Below are 21,715 nucleotides of genomic sequence, written 5' to 3'. Positions count from 1 at the left end.
AAAAAACAGAGATTCTCTTTTTTGGAAAGGAGTCCACCTTCTGACGTCACTGGTGGTGGCCACAGGCCCTGGGATCCCTCCAGAGGCTGTCCCCAAAGTAAGGCACCTTGTGGTCACTTTTGATGCCGATCTATCCTTTAACCCCTTCCAGGCTGATGACGAGCTGGGCTCGTCATGGCGTAGCCTCCTCGTACGTTGATGACGAGCCCAGCTCGTCACGTAAAGTGCGTTTTCGCAAATCTCAGCGTGCGAGCGGAATAACGCTAGCGCGCATGAGGTTAAAAAGAAGTTAACTAAGTGAGGTCATCTCACTTTAGAAACTGCTCAGGTCTCAATGGAAGGTGTTGCCTTTCATTCCCTTCCAGCTCCAAAACCCAGTAGACATCGCTCTTGTTTTATCACGGATTGATTATTGTAATGCCCTCTATTTGGGCATTCGACAATCGGCACTTCAAACACTCCGGGCGCTGCAAAATGCAGCCGCTCGCTTCCTAAAGAAACTCCCCAAACGTAAGTCAGTGTCAAATGTCCTAACGGTACTCCACTGGCTTCCTGTAAAGAAGAGGGTGACTTTCGAAGCCCTCTGTTTTGCCCACAAGGCCTTGTATAGCACTAGACCCAACTGTCTTGCAAGTAAAATCAGGTGGTACCAATTATATATAAATCTGAGATCAGATGCATCTCTCTCAGCTTCTGTCCCCGAGATAAACAAAGGGGCAGATTTACAAGGACTGGCGCATCCCTGCATAACAGCAAGGATGCGCCAGGTAAGATGCTTCAGGCAAGTTTACCCTTGCACCACCACAGATGCGCCGCATTTACAATGCGGCGCATCGTGGCACAAGGATAAACAGATGAGTGACGCATCTGATGGCATAAGGACGACGCATTGCTGGAGCCGTGTCGCAAGCGCGACGCAACTCCAGCAATGCCCAGGGGCTGCCCATTCCTAACATGTTTCGTCACGCCCTACGCATGCTTCAAGCAGGAGCAGGTTAGGTCTCGGGCCTAGCCTACACTGCGTAAGCAGTGTGGGCGTAGCCAAGAGTCCTTTTCCCGGGGTTTTGAAAATGGACGTAGGAATTCCAGGTAGATTGTGCCTGTTGTTTCCTAGGTCCATTTTCAGTGGCCAAGGCGTGCGTGTGTTTTTAAAACATACCAAGTAATAGGCCATGGGCGGTTGCGTAGCTCCGCCCATGGCCTATTGGTGTCTGTTACGCACACCAGAAGGCCATATATCTTCAATTATTGCGGCCGTCAGGGCCGCGGTAATTGAAGCCATATGCTCGCAGTGGCTCGCGCGCGCACCACTCGGTGGCTTTTTTTTTTTTGGTTTAACAATTGGATCGCTTTCGCGATCGGTTATAGTGCCACTTGTTGTTCAAGGTGCTGTCCAATTGTGCAAACAACGGTGGGTGTGATGCCCGGACCTGTTCTGTTTAATATCTTGGTACAGGCGCTATGTGTGAGGAGGCAGCTTGGACTGTTGTCTAGTGAGAGCGGTACTTCAGCCCTGCACAGGCGGTTTATTGTTATGCTTTCGAAGTCAGCAGGGGCCTGCAGGATACCAGGAGTTGCTTTGGAACAATGGCAGAGCAGAGCAGATCTGTGGGTGGGCACTAACCAGGAATCCATGTATCTTTGATGCAACAGAAAAATTCACCAAATCCATTCTCTGAAATTGTTATTTTGATATAGAAGCCTGCTTTTGGCGAGTTCTTCTGTGATTCATGGGTTTGCTTTACTTGCTTCCACTAGAATATTTCTTTAATGCAGTATTTTTTTATTGCATCTCTGAATAAAGTGGAAACCCCGTAATTTAGCTATTCACATGCGTATAGCGCTCAGGCTGCAGGTGACAGAGTATATACACCAGTTACTTGCTTCCATCTCTGCCCCTCCCCCTGTGTGCGTGAACGTCAGCAGCGAAACTTTGTTGTATGTAAGCCGAGGCAGCAAGGTCGTAATTAAGAGGGCGATTTCTACAGTTATCCCTCTGTCACTCTTGACCCAACCAGATGTGCTACTGGGAGAAAGAAAGAAAGTTCATCTGAGTAATGTTTTAAGGGGAATTTGCAGCGCCAAAGTTTATGCGGCCCACAAGCTTTCGTTTCGGAGATGTCGATCAGATACGTACTAAACACCAGAAAATGATGTAATTCATTTAAAAAGTTGGTATTGAACAGCTACTAATTTAATAGGCTGTCTAGTCACAGAAATGAAGCACCGGTACCCGGAGGGGGGCACATAGGCTCAGAAGCCGCCGCTCACAGGGCCCGACAGAGACACAGAACCTCGCATGGCCACAGGCATCAGTTGAGGGTCTTTGACAGTCCATTCAAGAAGCACTGCTCGCCCCGGAAATACACGATGCACACATGCTCTTTGCTACGTAATGGTCAATCAATACGTAAAGTAACCAAAGCACTTTAAAAAAATTAATCCATATGCTGGCCACGTGACTCATTCATAAGTTCCCACTTTTGTGAAATGATCTTGTCTCCATATTTTACTGGATCTAAATGGGATTACTGCGATGATGTGCAGACGCAGGCTTTTTTGAGAGCGGAGTATTTGCGGAATGTGAAAAGTGCATGCACACGTGAACCCACTTTTGTTGCAAAGACACATCTCCATGCTTGGTTCTGCCCAGTGCCTACCTAAATAAAGCCAGCTTGTACGATCGAGGGTTGTGTTTTTTTATTTTTTATTTAAATCACCAGTTAATGGAGCAAAGTAAACTGCCCCTGGGTGTACAATGTGTGTTCATTAGTTACACATATTGTTTTCGTGCAAGGTGAGTGACTGCAGAGTGAGAGTGACTGCAGGGTGAGTGACAGCAGAGCGAGAGTGACAGCAGAGCGAGAGTGACTGCAGAGTGTGAGTGACTGCAGAGTGTGAGTGACTGCAGAGTGAGAGTGACTGCAGAGTGTGAGTGACTGCAGAGTGTGAGTAACTGCAGAGTGAGAGTGACTGCAGAGTGTGAGTGACTGCAGAGTGTGAGTGACTGCAGAGTGAGTAGAACTTCTACTCAAGTGGCAGAAAGAAGCAGCGCTTTCTTGCGCTGTGCGAGATGCGGTTCGCCCTGATTTTACAGCGTGGGACAAACACCTGGCACTAAAAATCAGCACAAACGGGTTAAGGTAGCGCACTCCGTCGCTGGCGGAACTCTGCGTAGCTTGGCAGAGTTTCTTGGCACTCCACAGAGTTCTGTGTAGAGGAACTCCGCACAGGCCTAGTTATCTGCAGTGCTTTAAATGGGCAGGTGCTTTCCGGTACTGGGTACCTGCACTTCTATATTTCCATTTAAAGGACGGGTTATCTGATTCGGGTTTCTTGGTTGTCATTTCACTATTGGAGGGTCTACCAGATCATTTCCCCATTGACGTTTACTTGGTCTCGAGGGCTACCATTTGGAGATGGACCCTTGGACGTCATAACACCCGAGCCTCCCCCAGGTGAGCGTAGGCCAGGATTATAGTGTTACATGTCCGTAAAAGAAAAAAAAGAGGGGGAGACAAGCTAAGGTGTGTGGCCCTATATTTGACTAGATTGTTAATCTTTAAATAAGTCCAGTTACATTTGAACGCTTGCTCTGTACTGCTCTGCATTATACGTGTCGAAGAACTTAGGCCCTGATTAATATATAGGTGGTGGCCCGTGGGTCCGCCAGTAAATTACTACGTCTCCATGGTGGAAAGGCTGCCCACCTAATTTATAAAGGCATTGGCAGGAATCACCGTCACAGCAGTTCTTGTCCATGCATTTTACTGTTATGGGGCTGCGTCAGAAGGACGCATCCCTGCAGCAAACAGGATTCGCTGTGGCCAAACTTCAGATCCGCTCGCAATTAAATTTGACGGGCGAACCACTATATTGGTGCGGAGAACTCGATCACAGTTGTGACGGACTACCCTCTCCGCCAATATATAAATAATGCCCTTAATCCCACGTGTACCCGTGTCAGCCGTCTAGTTACTTACCCTAGTGCGTGACCTCCACAGAGGGGTCTGTAAAACTGAACTTTTGTCCTGAAATTTTGTCCTAAACTTTTAAAATTACTGCCCAGCAAGTGTCTCCATGCAAGATGGTCGCCCTAATGACACATTATTTTAACAAAAGATCTACATTGTTCCAGAAGTTTCTTAGTTTTCCTATTAAAGAGACAATTATGTTAACCCCGCCCTCCCAGAGCCACTTCTCCACCGGTGGTGGCTGAATAATTCCTCCGGTCTCCTAAACATCTGGGTGAATATTGGGATGCTTGGATGTTGTCTTCGATGCTATCATTAATAAATAAAGCTAGATTTAGAAATGCGCGTGCCGCACTCATCAACACTGTATTGAAGTTGAGAGGCCCAGTAATGGCTTCCAGAGCCTGGAAGCTGCGGGACACCGTCTTCGTAAGTCAACTTCAGAGCCGAAGCTTGACCCAAGTCCTTGAACCGCCCCCTACATACACACATCATCTGTGTGAGTCTACCGTCTAATATTTAGGGCAGACCAGTGCTTAATTTGTAAAAAATGACGGGGCATATTTACAAGACCCTATCGCCACAGGAACTTCACTTGTATAAACGTTCCTGTGGTGATAGGGGCTTCGTCATATTCACAAGGCGGCGTTAAGCCACCTTATGTGGCTTAACGCCCCCTTGTGAATAAGGTACCCTTTCATGCTACACTTAGCTTAAAAGGAGAAGGGAATGGGTGTTGTGTTGGGCGTTCCGCTGCAACACCCATTGATTTTGACGCTGCCCCCTCTTTACAAGGGTGGCGTAAATATGCAGCAGCGCCAAAATTAAAACCAGGACAAACCTGGCCTTAGAACAGCCAAATGAGGAGAAATGCTTTATTTCTCCTCGTTTTTGCTGTTTCTATGTGTGCTGCCTTGTGCAGCACACTAGAAACAGCAAAACGCCAGGTATGATTGTTTATATCTACGAAGGTGTCCCCGATTGAATGGAGAACACAGCGTTAGCATACGGTCATCACCAGGACAGATTGTACCCCCAATTAGAGACGAAAGACAGAGACCAATCAGGTGTGAATTCCGTATGACAGTATAACATACCAGTATTACATTACCGCATCCAGGCGTGCCATTAAGTACTTTAGATCCCACAAGCCTTGCTAAGCGACAGGGATGCTGATTCTGTATCACACAGGGGATTAGAGAACTCTTTGATCGATCAGCAGGTGTTTCCCAGTCCTGCTCAACAAATAACCTAACATCTGGCGGTATTAATCAAGAACGGCTCCACGACTCCCCGATTTTGATTATTGATAGCTGCAAGTCCTGATATATGGATCCTGTCTTACATTCATCATTAAAAACAGGTGGTATTTTCAAAATCAATCAAACATGGCTCACCTGATGAAGGCCCTAGTGTCGAAACGCGTGTAGAAAAAGATCTTCCAAGTGCAGCACACACTCCATCCACATTTAAAAGATCAGCTATACGAGATAGCTGACCTCTGGATTCCTGACCATGTGTCGTTTGTTGTTTTCCACATATTGATACGAAAGTATATTTTTTAGCAGCTATCTATCAGGATCTGTTAGATAAAAAGACATTGATTGTGACATATAATTGAACTCATTGATAGACTGGTGAGTGAATGTCATGCATGTGCCTGGGTTATGGTTGATCTGGATGGTTGCATTGTATTGTTTTAGAGCCTGATTGTTTGCATATTTATGCACATGGGATGTGTTTGTCTAATTTAAATGTGGATATTAAAACAATTTTGATAAAGTTTGACACTAATGTGTCAATTAGCTCTGTTTATTATGGAATAATATGTTAGTAAATATATAGAATGGTTGCCTGAGGATTTACATTGTAGTAGTTCTTCCTGCACATAAATAATCATTTTAAAACTGTACAGTTGCAACTTATACGCGTGCTGCACAAGCAGCACACCTAGAAGTTACAAATCGCTATTTATGATTTTGCACAACGCAGGCACACTTGCACTCTGGTGCAAGGGTGCCTGGATTGGCGCTAGGCCACTTATTTTAGCACCAGCACAGGGAGAAACGCAGGGCTGCACTGTATTTTTGTAAATACAGTGCAGCCCTGCGTTTCTAAAGTGACAGAGCGCGGCGTTAGCCTTTTTGGCTTAGCGCTGCACTCCGTCACTTAAGTTGTAAATATGCCCCAAAGTTCCAGGGCCCTCGCCCGAACGCCACTGAAGCTTACACCACCCATTGCCCCTGGTGGGTTGTCAATGACCTTACCAACACAACTAATAACCATCACAACCGTATACGTGTGACAATTCACAATATTCCAGGTGCTCAACACGATAAGGATGGCTTGGGCAGAGGGAGTTAATCCTATTTTATGTATATTGAATTAAAAAAAAACCTGTGGCAGAATGTCATATGTGCCGGTGTAGACAATGAAGTGCCGGTGCCGAGCACTGGAAACCACCGGGTCAAATTAAGCACTGGGGCAGACACAAATAGAGTCATGAAAGACATAATTGCACCATGACAGTGTCGCCATCTTTCTACACTACTTTCAGGACAAAACATTTTTGTTCTCACCATTCCCACATGGGATGCTATTGTATTTAAATGAGAAATAACCGAATTCAGGCCTACCTGGAACAGGTGAATGTGAACATGTTCAGTCCAAGGCTGACATTTTCCAAAGTAGTGGACTCTGGGAGTTGTAGTCCTGGGTTTGTTCAAATGACCACCTGAAAACAACAATTTTGATTTTAAAGCGAAAGCAGGAAAAAAGTGGTGTCCTGGTAAAATGAAGCCATCTGGTCACCCCTTCATCTGGGGAATGATGGTTTTAAGAACGCGGATACCCTTCTACCTAGCAATCGTCACAGAACAAACTCAATTAAAGTTACATTAATGTACGAATAAAAAATCCTAGGCCAGGAAATGAAACTTCGAGATCCAGCAGTGACCCCCGTCTGAGAGTCCGCTGCTTCCCACACCTCTGAGAGAGTTTCTGTTTCACAAAATGGCGTCCCCCACTTCAGGGAGGTGTGTTCTGCACGAAACTCCCAGCTGGAAGTGCTTAAAGCCTGATGTCTGATTTCCTGACTTTATTTTCTTTTTTTGTGTAATAAGTTGCCGTGTGTTGAGTGGCAGCGGCGCACCGTGGCCAAAATTCGACATATCTATGAACAGAAAGACCCGGTTCTGCCCACAGAACCAGCAACAAGAACATATTCACCTGTTGTACTCGAGCTACAGCTAACCTGTTGCATTTCAAAATAAGTGCCTTTCCCCAAACTCTTAATTGTGTGTTTATATGTATGTATGTATGTAAATATATGTATTTAAATCACCCCACCTTGCACTCCCTGTAATAACCCGCGTACTCACCACGTCTCCTGTTTACCACCAAGTAGTCAAGCTCAGTTCCAAGGGGAGAGGGTGGTGGCCATGGATTCTGACAAGGGACACTGGCACACAGCTGACCAGTGTGTAACATGGATATTACCGTCTTATCTGCCAACCTTGACATTACTGTGAGGCCTTCTCTTGGGGCCTTAAGGCAGTGACTGCGAACTGGGCAGTGTCCAGTGCGGTCCAGTCGTGTACTGCTGGTACCCAGGGCCAGCAATTTCACTGCTGCTTCCTCTGGACACTTGACCCCTCCATGGACAGCAATGTGACTGGCCCTCCCTCTGGCACTTGACCCCCCCCCCCCCCACAGGGCCAGCAATGCGACTGGTCCTCCCTCTGGCCCTTGACCCCCCCGTCCCCCCACAGGGCCAGTAATGTGACTGTTCCTCCCTCGGGACCCTTGACCTCTCCCCCCAGGGTCAATAATGTGACTGGCCCCTTCTGGAAACTTGGCCCCTCTAGGGCCAGCAATGTAACTGGTCCTCCCTCGGGACCCGTGACCGCTCCCCCCAGGGTAAATAATGTGACTGTCCCTCCCACCCTCTGGACACTTGACCCCTCCAGGGCAGTGGCATCAAGTGGTCACTTGTACTCTCTGAGGTGCTGGCCAGTGCTATATTTTGGAAAAAAAGTGAACTTTTCTTGACAGAACATGTAGAATGGTGATGTACAGTGAAGCCCAGAAGGTGCTTCAAGTTCTGCGGCAAAGATGAAACCCCATCTTCGTCTTGACGGTTCCACATTCGGGTCAAGGTTCTTCGGTCCCATTGATCACCATGGCCAGTGTTCTCCTCTGCAGCATTATTGGGGCTCAAGGCTGTCTTCGGGGCTCATTTTCTCTCCTCTAGTTTTGGCAAACAAGGGGACGGATTTATAAATAGGGGTAAGTATACTCCGTCGCAATGGTAATGGAGTATGTTTACCACCAGGACTATGGTCTGCCCACCCGATTTAGATGTGTGTAGACATGGGTTTAGCTACGGTGGTGACTACTCTGTCCCCCTCACAACCAAACCTCTCCAACAGACCAACGGAGTAAGATCTTTGGGCAAATACCTATATTTTACCTATAATTAGGATGGACAGACATACAGCCATTGTATTACTGTCTGTCACCGCCAGGCCAAAATGTGTGCTACAATACAGAGAAGGGGCAGAAAAGTGAGTTTTGGCATCCTAATTAACTTTGTGCCTGTTGTTGTGCGTAGAAAGATGTTTCGGCCAATTCTACACACTGGCCAGCGTTTTCTCTTCAGCAGGGCACTAACCTCCCAGCACTCAGGACCTAAACTAATCAGCAGAGACAAAACAACACTTGAAAAGGTGTATATACACATTTATTTGTACTACCATGAAGCAATTATTTACTGGAGCTAATTTGCCCAAGAGTATAGTTTTGAGCTACCCAATGGCTCATATAACGGAATCGACGCCGGTGCAAAAACAACTCAAGTCTTGCTCATCAATGTATCTTACTCTGAATTACTGGTAAGCACATTCTCTTCCAAGTTGAGGTGAAGGTCTCATACTGGACACACCAAGGTGAGCTATTTGCTAGGGGTTGAGCCAATGCAAGCGGTTGCCCTCACCAAACCAGAGAGAAGAGGGGTCAGTGGTGTAAGTCACTCGAGGGGGCCCCCCAGCAAAGTGCCTGGGGGGCCCCACCACACCTCCGGACCCAATTAGGAGCTCTCAACCACCAGCCGAGCACAGTGCCAGAGAGGGCCCCCTGGAGTTCGGGGTCCCTCCTGCACCGCGGGGGCTGTTGGTACCCCACTGAGAGGGGTGGACTCGCCAGTGCAGCAGGACTGCTGGTTGGTTCTATCTTGTGTTCCAAAGTGTGATTTTCAATCTTTAGCCTTTCATCCAGGGACTATGGGCCCGATTCACAAGAGTAGTCTGAGACAAAATCCTAACTGTACGACTTTTGTTATTCACAAAGGGCATTTAGGAATAGTAAAGTTAGGATTCCAAACTTTACTGCTCCTAAACTGAGACAAAATCCTAACTTTACGACTTTCAGTATTCACAAAAGACATTGAGGAGTAGTGACGTTAGGAATCCTAACTTTACTACTCCCAAATGTCTTTTGTTACTTTTGTGAATCGGGCCGTGCCTGTTTTTTTAGAGTGGGTCTATTGGCTCTTCCTTCAGCCTGCTCTGGGATGAGGTATGAACCGGTTCTGTTGTGAGCCGGAGCCCAGTGTATGTAAAGTTAACATTGAGCACCACAAGCTTCTTGCTTGTCAAAGACATCCGGTCAGAAAGTGCGGCGGAGTGAGTGAGTCTGTGTCCCAGGATCCCACTGTTTATCTGTTTTAACATCCTTTTTTCAGGGGTCCCAGACCATTGAATAGATCGACTGCTTAGCAAATTAAATTTTGCCTTCTTCAAACCCCACCTCTGGCACCCCCTTCTAGCAAAATGAAAGGTGTCCTTTCCAGAGTGACCTGCCCTCCTGTCTTAGGTCACCTTTTTTTTTTTTTTTTTTAAATTCACGTGAATTTACTGACTTATTACTGTATTTTAATTGCTAGTTATGTTTTTTTTTTTTAAGTTTGAAGTTTATTGAAATTAGGTCACCTTTTTATATTCTAATTTCGAAATACATACATAATTTTTAGTTTCCCAATACACTTAATATCGCAAATGTCAATATCTTTGAATTGGAACATGTCAGGGCGTCCTATGACGTGTGGTATGAGATCTTACGAATAAACACACATACCTATGCGGTTCAGATGAACAAGTCTGCTTTTTGTGCACCATTACTTTTTATTTATATTTTTCAATTGATGTGGTTTCGCTCTCTGGCTCTCAGGATACCTTGTTTCTGGCCGCGCCATACATCTCTGCTCCCCTAAGCACGTGGCTCAGACCTGCTCCTGTGATTCAGTGTCACGCTCTCAAATGTGCTGTTCCCAAAACGGACCCCGACAGGGATAGGCAGGGCTTTCACTAGGACCTTAGGAACCTCGTCTGAAGATGAGGGACATAACTATAAACATAGTCTCAACATAGCCATCTTCACTCAGCACCTTTCTATCTTTTTATGTTGAATGTTATAGTATTTTAGCAGGGGTCTTTAGGTAGCCACGCCCCCAGCAGTACATGCACCAGCCTGGTGCTCCCAATAGACAGTTTTGAGCCTTGAAAAGTAATATCCGCCATCTTCGTGCAACTCACAGGTGTCACTCACATGCATATCTCCCCCTACACGAGGCTCGTTTTCTAAAGTTGCAGCGACTCTCTCTGTTTTAAGTGGCTTGTTTTGGGTCCGTGCACAGCTAGTGTGTCAGCCACCCATGGACCTCTTCTGAAAGGCGGGACATTTTGACACAACCCAGGTGATGTTCAGTGTTTGCCATTGCCAAGGCCAGCTGGCTGCAGGGGTCTCACTCACTGCTCGGTCTGTGAGGTATCTTGGGTGCAGAAGATCTCCCAGGTGGCCGGAGTCCGCTCCGATCCTTGAAAAGAAGTCTAACTACCCTCCTTCACACTGCCCAAAGCAGCAGGGAGCTCACACAGCCAGGCTGTGCCCCAGTCTGAGGGCAAAGGCACCAAAGGTTCTATCCCCGTGAGATGTCTGACCACAACGGATGTGCACAGACTCTTCAAAGTCCTGGTGACGCGAGAGTCCAGCATTGATCCAACCTTGAAAGCAAAGGAGGAACAAGCGGGCCAGCAAAGTGTTACCTTTCTTCAAAGTAAATAAACCTCATACCAAGAGGAAGTGTGTAGGCTCCGGGTGCAGGCAGGCTGTAAGAAGTGGCCTACTTTGGGATGTGGACTGAGCTCACACTACCCGAGCCACAAAGCCCACATTGTTAGGTAAGCGCGAGAAGCAGAAAAATAAAGGACTCGACAGATCAATAACCCTAAACCATGGAGGGATCAGGGGGACTCTTCCCACCGATGAAGTAACTCCACTTTCAAGTATTGGGCCCTGAGTAACCAAAGACATGCAAGCTTTGGTGTCCACTAGGGGCAAAGGACAGCGAGCCGAGCCTCCCCCATCTTGTGCAGCAATGCACACTTTGTCCTAACAGATACTCAATATTCATAATCTTGAAGCACAGCACGACACACAAGCTCTCCTTACACATATTACACACCTTAAGTATACAAGAGACCTCGGTTAAGGGGTGATGAACTTTTACCGGGAAAAGCCAGTTAAAGGTCTGTACCAGTGAAAAACAATGGAGCTGCCACCACCACCACTCAAATCTCAGTCTGGAATGAGCAGGCAGTAGTGAGCCTTTCATGTACGGGAAGGAAACATTGGCAAACCCCTCTGTCCTTTGTTCTGCCTCTGAACTATTACGATACTGATTGATTGATTGATTGATTGATTGATAGCTTTATTTCGATATAAAAAATATCATAAAAGCTTGTACAACAATTATAAAACACAACATTTGTAGCAATCACTTCCTATTTACACAGAAGGGGAAACAAGGGAATAAAAATGTTAAAACAGTTAAAACAAGAATTACATTGACAGGGACAGCCTTCTTACACGAATCAACCATGACCACTTTAAAACTTTTGAGACACCGCAAACAACCAAAGCGGATGTGTCAGACAATAGAATGCGTAGCGCCACTGTGTGCTGGCGGGTGCCTAGGAGTCTACATAAAGGTTTGAGCCAGCGCCTCCTAGGTGCACAATAATCCGGACATTCGAAAAGAATGTGGGCTACCGACTCTACTCGAGTGGGACAGCGCGCACAAAAGGGGGAGAGCTGGTGAGAGGATTTCCATCGGGCAACAAGTTCACCTACTGGTAGGGTTCCCACTCTAAACTTAAAATACAGAGCCCGGTCAAGAGGGATGGAGATCATATCTAGATGAGGTTCATAAGCCACCACATCTTTAATCCTCACAAAGGCTGCGGTGGAATTACAATGACGGGGATCTGAAAGTAATTTAGAAGAGACCCAATTCCAATACAGTTTCTTTATCATGGCTTTAGGTGGGGAAGTTCTCGATGCCCACGCATCACCTTACTCCATTAGTAACCATTTTACATCCCTCAACCATTTAATCCTGGACCAGCCTTCCGTGGCCATGACCTCTGATAGCGCCTCTGCATAGGAGGCTAGTTCGGGCACCCACCACAACCAAACCCAAAGAAGCAGGGGGCGGAGTTGGGCATGGTCCTTAATCGTTCTGCAACCTAGGTCCAATAGCACGGGTACTGTAGGTGTACTCAGCGGGAGAGCCATCAGATCTTTCAAAAATTTGCTCTCCGATTTTGCTAATGCGTCCAGGTTGCAAGTGCCCCACAACTCCACCCCGTACAAGGCAGCACTAACCCCTCTGGCTTTGTATATCTCCACAACTGGGGCAATAGGTTTACTTGTGGAGGAGCGTTGCTCCTTAAGTAATTGGTATTGTTATTGTTATTGTTATATTGGATTTATATCGCGCCAATCACCTACAGGTCTCTAGGCGCTCGAAAATCGATGGAATTCATACAATAACTACGTACAACACAGAGAGATAATGCAGCAGCCAGCCTACACTATACCCAAAACCCTTCCAAACTGCAATGTCTTTAAAGATTTTCTAAATCGCAGGAGATTCACCTCTCTGCATAGCCCATCAGGTAGTTTATTCCAGAGCTGAGGGTCCAACACTGAGAAGGCTCTCCCTCCCTTGGTTACCAGTTTGTACCGAGGGCAGACCAGCAGCTGAGAATCAGAAGATCGGAGTGTTCTTTTTGGATTATACACTTTCAGACGATCTCTGATGTAAACAGGTGCATGGCCATAAATTGCCTTATGGGCCGTGTATAGACTCTTGAACTCTACCCTCTCCTTTATAGGGAGCCAATGTAAGCTCTGTAACAAGGGAGAGGCCTTGGTCCTTCTAGGGAGTCTAAAAATCAGTTGCGCCGCGTCGTTCATCACGACCTGCAACCTGTTAGTTAGAGTTTTAGGGAGACCTAAATAAAGGGCATTCCCATAATCTATTCTTGAGATAATGGTCGCCGCTACAACTGTTCGCAACATGGACTGGGAAAGAACAGGGGCTAGCTTACGTAACTGCCTGATGATATTCGTGCAGCTTCCAACAACAGAGGAGATTTGGCTGCACATTGACAAGTCACAGTCCAGCTTAATCCCCAAGCTCTTTACATTTGCACTCGGCTTTGGAGTTGACCCTAACTCCTGTGGCCAGTAGAGGTCGCTCCAAGGTGAGGTGGTAGATGGAATTACCAGTACCTCGGTCTTATCCGGATTGATCTTTAGCAGGTTTCCAGTCATCCAACTGACCGTATACCTCAAGATGTTCTGCGCTTGGGACTGTGCGGCCTCAGTGTTATCGATACTCAGCACAAGCTGAGTATCATCCGCGTAATTAAAAACTCTACAGCCCATACTGGCCAGAGATGCAATCAGAGGTTGAAGGTAGAGATTAAACAGTAGTGGGGACAATGCGGAGCCCTGAGGCACCCCACACTCTAAAGTCCTCTCATCTGAAATCAAATCCCCCAGTTGTATCATCTGTGTCCTTCCCAGAAGAAAGGATTTCAGCCAGTTGAAGGCCCCACCCTTGACCCCGAAGTCATCCAGTCTTTCCAGGAGAAGGGCATGGCTGACAGTATCGGACGCCGCTGACAGGTCTAAAAGGATCAGGGCACTCGATTTCTTACTGTCAGCCATGCCTCTTAATTCATCCAGCACCAAGAGCATCACCAACTCGGTGCTGTGATGTGCTCGAAAGCCTGCCTGTCGCTCGTGGAGTAGACAGTGAGACTCCACGTGAAGAGATGGAAACTTCAGGACATGCTGTTCTAAGATCTTAGAGAGAAAGGGCAACTGGGAGATTGGTCTATAGTTCTTCAAGACCGCAGGATCCGCACCAGGTTTCTTCAACAAGGGCCTAACTCGCGCTTCCTTAAATTCAGCAGGTAGATACCCCGTTTCTAATGATCTATTGAGGAGAGAAATAATACGTTCCTCCAAAATGGGGCATGCCACGCGAAATACACTAGGGGGACACGGGTCAGCTGGGGAGCCAGATTTAGTTCTACCCATCAATTGCTCCAAACTCAACACATCTATCTCTGGGAACTCCTCAATAGTACAGTCAGTAGCATTATGGGGGGTCAAGGTGTAGAACAGGCTCATTCACTGTGTTACTTTTTATTTCCGAGATGATATTCTCCACTTTTTCTAGGAAGTATCCCTGAAAGGTATTACAACTTATAGTAGTTTCTGAGTTTTCCGTTTTTTTGCTCAACTCGGATAGAATTTTAAAGGTCTCTTTCTGGACATTCCCAGCCTTCTTTAAGCGCGACTCATAATGCTCCACCTTTGCTTGCAATATATGTTTTTTATACGTATGTAGGAAGGCTTTATACTGATCCCTGGCTATGACATGTTTAGCTTTCCTCCAGGATCTCTCCAAAGCCCGAAGTTTCCGTTTGTGCTCCCTCAGGAGCGGTGTGAACCATGGAGCTCCTTTGCCAGGTCCTTTAATGAGCTGCGTCCGTTCAGGGGCTATCTGATCGATAGCTTGACACAAGCTCCATGTTAAATCCGTGGATTCCAGGTCCAAGTTGCTTCCGGCACCAAAAGGTCGGGCCACTTCCGGAAATGTCTCAGTCAGGGTTTTTAAATCAACCTCGTTCCATTTACGGATTTTTCTGACTCCCCGAGATAGGTGACTTAGATGACCATCAATATGGACTTCACAGTTCAATAGATAATGGTCGGTCCATATACATGGTAAAACATCTCTAAGAATCACATTTGGGTCAGAGGTCCAAACAAGATCAAGGGTATGACCTTTGATGTTTGCGGGTACTTCCACAAGTTGTTTAAAGCTCAAAGAGGGCATTGTAATATCCAGTTGACTTTTGGCCAGATCTTTATGAGGATTTTCCCAATGTAGGTTAAAATCTCCAGTTACCACAATTTTTTTATATCTCGTGCAAAGATCAGATATATTGAGGGCAAATAGATCATTGAATAGTGGGGTAGAATTGGGTGGTCGGCAGACCGACAAGACTACCAAACAAGAATTATTCAAGGTAATCTTTACCCCTAATAGGTCGGATAGATCCACTGTTTCTGACACTAGTCTTCCTACTCACAGATTCTTTTTAAATAGGATTGCTACTCCCCCCCGTGCACATCCTGCACGGTTATGCCATATCGTGTCATAGTTAGTTGGGAGAGCCGCAATAATATCTGGCATGTAGTTATCATTCATCCAGGTCTCTGTTAAAGTTAGAACATCAATATCACTATCCTGAAGCAATGTAAAAATCTCCACATAATGTTTATGGAGCGACCTAGTATTTAGGCTGGCTAACTTCAACAGAGAGGGCTGGGCTCTAAGCTTGCCATTGTGGGGACATTTAATGGCATACTTATCCAGCTTTGCCAGAACTGCAGGGTCTGATAGCTGCTCACCATTATCGAATTGGAACAGCTCCTCCGACGAGTACACTAGCCGGTGGTCAGAAGTCCTGGCCCCGGAGCCCGTACATGCGCGGACGGGCGCAGACGGGCTGGACTCTGGCGTGACTCCGACGATGCTCCAGCGGGCCCGCAGCGCGAGCCCGCTGCGCGTCAGCATGACCGGTTTAAGTACCGGTCTAGCGTCCTTGTGACGACTAGACCGTGCAAAGCTTCTGGGCCATTCACCCCCCACCCAAGATGTCCGCCGCAGTGCTTCTCGAGGGAGAAAAGGACCCGCACCAAACACGGTGTATTTCAAATTATTATAGTGCAAGTCAGTGGCCAAATTTAAAAGCAGGGTAAAAGGTCAAAATTAACACAAAACAAAATGACAAAAACGGGGATTTTAAAAATGCTTGCAATCGCTCCAGTAATAGCGTCCCTCTGAGCGCGCTGCGCTCTGTGCTGCTCCTCACAGTTGTAGAGTCGTTTCCAGTAATACACCACCCACCCTTTTATGACTGAGGAGCATTTTTTGAATGTGTGGGTTCCAGCTCAATGAGTCGTTAAGGCGGATACCCAGATAATCGAACTCGGATACCCTCTCCAGAGGGACAGAATTCAAAGTTGGGGGACGCCCAGGTTTTTTAGGCAGATTCATAATCAAATACTTGGTTTGTCAGTATTGATTACCAATCCCCTTAATGAGCAGAACTCCTGAAAGCTATTCAGGAGGCTCTGGAGGCCCATGGGGGTCTTTGAGCTAAGAAGGGTGTCATCTGCAAAGACCAGTGTTGGGATCCGTTTACCCGCCAGGGACGGTGCATCCGAGGGGGTTCTTGACAAATGCTCAACCACTCCGTTCACATAAAGAGAGAAAAGAGTGGGAGCTAGCACACATCCCTGACGGACGCCCCTGCCCACAGGGATCCTGTCAGTTTTTTCATCATTCGTATCCCATCGCACCTGCGCAAAATTGCCGGCGTGTAGTCTCACAAGGAGGGATAGGATATACGGAGGCAGCCCCAGTTCTAACAGAACCTTCCACAACTCCTCCCTTGGTACCAGGTCAAAGGCAGTCTTAAGGTCTATCAAGGCCAAACACAGACTGCCTTTGCCCCGCACCACCACCTTCCAATACAAGAGAGCCAGTCTAAAGGCATGTTCAATGGTCCCGGTTCCAGAGCGAAATCCAGCTTGGAAGTCCGACAAGATGTTATTGTCGTCCACCCACTGGAGCACCCTTCCTAAAATCACCTTCCCTGCCACTTTTTGTGATGAGTCGATGAGAGTTATGGGCCTGTAGTTGGCGGGGTTGTCCCGACACCACTTTTTGAATATCGGGACAACCTCTGCCCCCTTCCAGGATTCAGGTACAGGCGCACCGCTATTGATAGCGTTGAGCAGTGACGAAACCAGCTTCCCCCACTCCTTGGGGTTTGCGCGTAGCAGGTCCCCCGGTATCCTGTCAGGCCCAGCTGCTTTTAGGGGCACCAATGATTCGATTACACCTTCCACCTCTCCAGCAGTAAAGGGAGCACCTTCAGTATCCCCCATACAGTCAGTTAGGGAAAAGGTGGTGTGGGGAGCCACCTCAGTAGGGGTATAGAGGGACAAGAAATGGTTAAACCAATTCTGGGCTGGGATGTTGCACGTCATCAGGGTACTGTCCGGCCTATCCCTAGATCTTATAAGATTCCAAAAACCTCTGGCATCCCTACACGTACTTGCTTCCATGAGATCTGCCCAGAACCCATCCTCCCATTCTCTCTTTGCTGCAATAATTGTCTGGGTGTACTCTTTCCTGGCCAGCCTAATTGCAGCCTGGGATTTGCTTTTGACAGCACTTATCAGGGCGTTTTTCTTCCCCCTGCATTTTTTAGTAAACCAACCCGGTGGTTTGGACAGCTTCTTACTCTTGCCAGGTCGGGAGGCCTTGCTTGGGAGAATGAAAAGGTCACTCAAGGCCTTGGTTGTATCACAAAAAAGCACAGTGACTTCCCCAGACGAAGGAATCAGTGAGTCCAATTTAGACTGGGCTGTATCTAAAAGTGCCCCGATAGCTAGCACTTTCTCTTCGTCTATAATAAGCTTGCTCCACTTCAAACGTCTGCCGCAGTTGGAGGGATGCACTTCCAGGGGGATAGATGCTATACGAGACGTATGTACCCCCTGGTTCCCGATCCACAGGGGAAGGAGGACAAGAGAGAGGAGGTTGTGATCACTCTCAACTGATGGGAGTACCTCCATATCCCGCATGAAGCTCGAGCTTTACGTCAAGGAGAATGTAGTCTATCCTTGACGTATGGTTAGCCCTGTTATAAGTATGGGCTCCAGAAGGATCTGACGTCGTCCGTCCGTTAACGGCCCTAAGACCAAATTCCATGTTTAAGGAATTAATTTGGACAACCACTTGAGACCACCTCCTGATGGGAGGTATAGTTAGGACTGGTATCCCTCTCCTAATGTCTTCGTTCCCAAAGTGTCCTCCAACCCGAGGGGCTCAAACGTGCAGTTTAGGTCCCCCGCGACCAAGACATGAGATCTATTAGGACACTGCCTAAGCAAAGATTCCAGCCCTGATACTGTGGGTGATTGCGAGCCCCCCTTCGTTCCCCTGGCATAAATATTAATAATGTCCAAGATCAGCCCTCTCCGCGGTCCCTTAATTGATATACTAAGTAGATCAGGTGAATTTGTCGCATGCTGAGCAACTTGGCAGCCAAGCGAGATGGCAACCCATATGAGGAGACCTCCTGAGGGGCGGCCCTTCCCCGAAGGAGGGGGACACTGTTGGTACAAAAAAGGATGAATAGCCTACCTTGTGACAACAAGGCTCCCTACTCCAAGTTTCTTGGAAGATGCAAATAGAGTAGCCTTCCACAAGGGTGTTCCAATCGGGTAGAGCCAGCTTCCTTGAGATACCTGCAATGTTCCAGTTGAGAATCCTTAGGACTGGATCCGCCACAGCAGGGATCCTGCGGGGTTCAGGGCTGGATACCCCCTCCCTTTCAGGGGATGACCATGGTGCACTTTCTCCTTGTAGGGTCCCGACAACCAGGTTGGGATCCTGATCTAGGGGGCTACATGCAACTGGTAAAAATGATGAATTAGCATTACTCGGGCCCAGGGCGTCAGGCTCTAACACAGATCCCGGACTCGGGAGCAAGGGAGCCACCCCAGGGCAAGTATCGTTTCAATATCCTGGCGTCCTCCCATATGGCCCTGACCAAGCAACTTGTTGATATGGCAAAGGGATGTAGTGATTCTCGGGAGAGGTAAAATTATGCCTCCATCCCCCACCCAAATTAGACCGTATTGGTTTCCTATAGATCTTGGGTAGAAGTAAGTCAAATCTACTACACCAATACCTGCACCATCAATCCCCAAATTCTGATTACAAATTGTTTGGGCAACCCTAACATCCTTAAAATTTACCACCACACAGTCTCCCTCGAAGTGCTTATGCCCGTAGCCTACCCACCCTACCCTTCTGACACCTAGGATCAGGCCATCTAGTTCCCTAGGAAGAGGTCTGTTTGTCCTTAACCAGTGCATGGTTTTATTTTTAAACGTTTGGTAGGATTTTTGCTGGTCAACCTTCAGGGATGGTACGTTAGTAAGGATGGCAACATAAGGCTGACAATCTGGAGGTAGGTTCACGGGTGGTATTCTAGGGGCCTCTTTGAGAGGGAGCGCCTCAAGCTGTATACCTGGTGGAGGATTGGAGCTAATTCTTCTTGGTTGAGCTAGCTCGGGGCCTTTGCTAATGCCAGAGTTTTTTAATTTGGCAGGGTCATTTCTACCAGGAACCTCGGACCGCACAAGCTTCTTAACAGGGACAGTACTAGCCTTTGTTGTGTTTGGATGTTCTGTAGCATCCCTTGCGCCCAACCCTGGGTTCCGAACACCCCCAGTGGAAGCCACAGCGTGTACAGCAGGAGCATTTACCACTACCACCCCATTAGCCGTTCCAGGTGCAATAGGTGGGCCCTGTGGAGATATAGGGGTCGCCCGGGCAGCAGTTTCCCCCCCTAGTCCATCCTCCCTGGTTCTAGAGTGTAGCTTAATGAGAGATTTTATGGAAAAAAAGTTGTCCAGGGTCACTTGCTCAAACCTATCCAACCGCTCTGTCAGCCCTTTAACTCTCTCTAAGACGGGATCAACAATGATTTCAACATTTTCTCTAATTGGGCAATCGAGGGGGTTTCATGGGGTGGGAATTTGGCAGAGTCAGTCGTCAGATCAACACATGTCTTCTCTGCTATAGCACCAGAGGGCTCTCCCCTCATGTCCCCCTGGGGGCAAATTACACCCAGCCCCGCGCCCTTATGGATCCCCCCACCCTGGTACCAAGTCTCCTAAGTTTCTTATAGAGTTTAGGATGGCTACCTTTGCGCGGGCTAACAGTTCTTTTCCTTTTGATATGAACTGGTCTATTTGCTACCAGCGGTACCAACACTGGTGGAGGGAGGGAATCCCCATGACTAGAAGAAATGTTAGGAGGGAGCATAGGGACGGAGGTCTCAGTGGACCGTAAATCCGAAGGACTATCTTCAGTAGGTGGGGCTAAGGCTGCCATACTCTCCAGCCTATCCAAACTGACCCTTAAAGCAGCAACCCGTGGATGATCTGAAAGGGGAGAAGCATTCGCCGCGGGGTTGGTTGCACGTGCTGGAGAGGGAACTAGCGCCAAAGAACCCAATGACGACTGCTTATTTGGAAGATGTTCTCGAGAAAGACGCCGCTCTGTCATGGCGATTTCCTTCTCAATAACTGTGACAACTTGGGTGATAAACTGGTCCATTGCACCAGTCACACAACCAGGGCTTTCCCCCCCTCTCAAACTCTTCCCTTGAACGAGTAGACATTTGCATAAACAGCCAATTGAAAATATATACACTGGGCCCCGTGAAACGACCGCCCAGTTGAAAAGCAGTCAACAGTGAACAGGAGTTGGCTAACTGTCCCTGCTACCGCAGCCAAAATTTTCAGGGGGATGGCCCAGCCCAGCCCTGGGCGGCCCCGGATGGCACCAGACGGTCCCGCCCTTATCCCGGGCTTCTCCCGGGACGCTCCCGCGCGCTCCCGCGCAGCGGTTTGCTGTGCCTACTATGTAGGGTGGGAAGCAGGGAGAGCGGACCAGGTGCTGCAGGTTAGTCAGGCAGGGACTCCTGGGAGATGGAGTCCCTGCGGCACCGCTCACAGCCCTGCTGCAAAACCAACCCACGGCTCAGCTGGCCTCAGCGCCACAACCCCAGGTCCGGTGCAGGCTCCTGCCGATCAAGGTCCGCGAAGCGGAACCAGCGAAGCGGGTCCGGCCAGCTGCAGACAGATTCAGCAGAAGGCAGAATAACAGCGTACAAAGTTCCAACCGAACGGCTCCTCCCAGGGCAAGGTCAGTACAAACAGTGTCCCACCGCGGCAACAGGAACAGGGGTTTTTGCTCCTTCGTGGTCAGGGGGCGGGGCAAGCAGGGAGAGCGGACCAGGTGCTGCAGGTTAGTCAGGCAGGGACTCCTGGGAGATGGAGTCCCTGCGGCACAGCTCGCAGCCCTGCTGCAAAACCAACCCACGCCTCAGCTGGCCTCAGCGCCACAACCCCAGGTCCGGTGCAGGCTCCTGCTGATCAAGGTCCGCGAAGCGGGACCCGCGTCCGGCGAGCTGCAGACAGATTCAGCAGAAGGCAGAATAACAGCGTACAAAGTTCCAACCGAATGGCCGATACATTCTGGAGCACCTCCAGTGGTCTCACAGATTGTGGAATCTACTTCGGAGAACTTCCAGTGGTCTCACAGATTGTGGAATCTACTTTGGAGAGCTTCCAGTGGTCTCAAAGATTCTGGAATCTACTTGGGAGAATCTGCAGTTGTCTCACAGATCGTGGAGTCTACTTGGGAGAACCTGCAGTGGTCTCACAGA

The 21,715-nt window shown here is 48.0% G+C and overlaps 1 protein-coding gene and 1 pseudogene across 1 annotated transcript in view; one reads left to right on the top strand and one right to left on the bottom strand.

The window, feature by feature from the left end:
• LOC147693133 (coiled-coil domain-containing protein 3-like) overlaps positions 1-21,715 on the top strand; it is a 161,167-nt gene that overhangs the window by 41,145 nt on the left and 98,307 nt on the right. The gene's annotated exons all lie outside the window — the stretch shown is intronic.
• Positions 10,899-18,044, bottom strand: LOC147693134 (uncharacterized; annotated as a pseudogene).

Source organism: Lissotriton vulgaris, chromosome 9 (assembly GCF_964263255.1).
Source record: "Lissotriton vulgaris chromosome 9, aLisVul1.2, whole genome shotgun sequence".
Classification (NCBI taxonomy): domain Eukaryota; kingdom Metazoa; phylum Chordata; class Amphibia; order Caudata; family Salamandridae; genus Lissotriton; species Lissotriton vulgaris.
The sequence above is the reverse complement of the archived record's forward strand: the minus strand, read 5'-3'. Positions and strand labels throughout refer to the sequence as shown.